This window comes from Hylobates moloch, unplaced genomic scaffold (genome assembly GCF_009828535.3).
Source record: "Hylobates moloch isolate HMO894 unplaced genomic scaffold, HMol_V3 SCAFFOLD_10, whole genome shotgun sequence".
In the NCBI taxonomy this organism is placed as follows: domain Eukaryota; kingdom Metazoa; phylum Chordata; class Mammalia; order Primates; family Hylobatidae; genus Hylobates; species Hylobates moloch.
In genome coordinates, this window is record NW_026652285.1 from 106,276,824 (window position 1) to 106,279,252 (window position 2,429).

Below are 2,429 nucleotides of genomic sequence, written 5' to 3' on the forward strand. Positions count from 1 at the left end.
AAGGGATAAATATGAGCAAGGGTGTGGTGAAAGGTACACTTGTGCACTGTTGATGGGTATGTAAATTGGTACCATCATTATGGAAAACAGTATGGAGGTCCTCCAAAAAACTAAAGGTAGAACCACCATATGATCCAGCAATCTCTCTTCTGGGAATATAGCCAAAGGAGATGAAATATAAGCACTTCATAGAGATACCCGCACTCCCATGTTCACTGCAGCACTATTCACAATAGCCAAGGCATGGAATCCACCTAAGTGTCCAGTGACAGAGGCCTAGATAAGGAAATTGTTGTCTATACATACAATGGAATATTTCCAGCTTTTAAAAAGGAGATTCTGGCCGGGCACGGTGGCTCACACCTGTAATCCCAGCACTTTGGGAGGCCAAGGCGGGCAGATCACCTGAGGCCAGGAGTTTAAGACCAGCCTGGCCAACATGGAGAAACCCTCTCCCCACTAAAAATACAAAAAATTAGCCAGGCGTGGTGGCGGGAGCCTGTAATCTCACCTACTCAGGAGGCTGAGGCAGGAGAATCACTTGAATCCAGGAGGCAGAGGCTGCAGTGAGCCAAGATCATGCCATTGCGCTCCAGCCTGGGCAACAAGAGTGAAACTCTGACTCAGAAAAAAAGGAGATCCTGCCTATTGTGACAACATAGATGAACCTGAAGACATTATGCTAAGTGAAATAAGCCAAACATAGAAGGAAAAGTACTGCATGATCTCATGTATATATGAAATTTTCTTTGGCAGGTGGGGGTGGGGACAGAGTCTCGCAGTGCAGTGGTGGTGTCTTTGCTCACTGCAACCGCCACCTCCCTTCCTGGGTTCAAGTGATTCTCCTGCTTCAGCCTCCTGAGTAGCTGGGATTACAGGTGCGTGCCACCACGCCTGGCTAATTTTTGTATTTTACTAGAGATGGTGTTTCACCACGTTGGCCAGCCTGATCTCGAACTCCTGACCTCAAGTGATCCGCCCGCCTCGGCCTCCCAAAGTGTTGGTATTACAGGCATGAGCCACCGTGCCTGGCCAAAATATTTTTTAAAAGTGTCAAATACTGCTGGGCACGGTGGCTCACGCCTGTAATCCCAGCATTTTGGGAGGCCGAGGTGGGCGGATCACGAGGTCAGGAGATCAAGACCATCCTGGCTAACAGGTGAAATGGCATCTCCACTAAAAATACAAAAAAAAAAAAAAAATTAGCTGGGCATGGTGGCGGGCGCCTGTAGTCCCAGCTACTTGGGAGGCTGAGGCAGGAGAATGGGGTGAACCCGGGAGGCAGAGGTTGCAGTGAGCCGAGATCACGCTACTGCACTCCAGCCTGGGCAACAGAGCGAGACTCTATCTCAAAAAAAAAAAAAAGTGTCAAATACATAGAAACAGTAGAACAGTGGTTACAGGGGTTTACAGGTGGGGGAGATTGAGATGGAGGCCAACGGGTACAAAGTTAAAGTTACGTAGGATGAATAAGTCTAAAGATCTCAAGTCCAGCGTGAGGACTATAGTCATCAATAATAATGTATTGTATACCGAAAATTTACTGAGAGTAGATTTTAGGGGCTCTCAACACGCACACAGAGGGAGCAACTATGTGAGATGATGGACATGCTCATTTGTTTGACTGTTGTAAGCATTTCACAACGTTACATTGTGCATATTATTATTATGATTACAAACAGGGTCGCACTTTGTTACCCAGACTGGAGTGCAGTGGTGCGATTATAGCTCACTGCAGCCTCAAACTCCTGGGCTCAAGAAATCCTCCCGTCTCAGCTTCCCAAAGCTCTAGGATTACAGATGTAAGTCATTGTGCCCAGCCTGCACTTTAAATAGTCTATATTTAAGTATTAATTATGGCCGGGTGCGGTGGCTGACGCCTGTAATCCCAACACTTTGGGAAGACATGGTGGGTGGATCACTTGAGGTCAAGAGTTTGAGACCAGCCTAGTCAACATGGCGAAACCCCCGTCTCTACTAAAAATAGAAAATTAGTTGGGCATGGTGGCACACGCCTATAATCCCAGCTACTCGGGAGGCTGAGGCAGGAGAATCACTTGGACCTGGGAGGCAGAGGTTACAGTGAGCTGAGATCATGCCATTGCATTCCAGCCTGGTTGACAAGAGTGAGACTCTGTCTCAAAAAAAAAAAACCCAAACTATTCCTTAAATAGTACATTAGGTATATATTAAATAGCATATATTTAATAATAATAAAGAAACTGACATGGATATATTGCTATTTTTTTTTCTAGACAGGGTCTCACTCTATCACCCAGGCTGGCATGCAGTGGTGCAATCAAAGCTCACTGCAGCCTTGAACCTCTGGCCCAAAGTGATCCTCCTGCCTCAGCCTCCCAAAGTACTGGGATTACAGGAGTGCAGCACCACACTCGGCCGGTACATTGCTATATTTTTTTTTTTTTTTT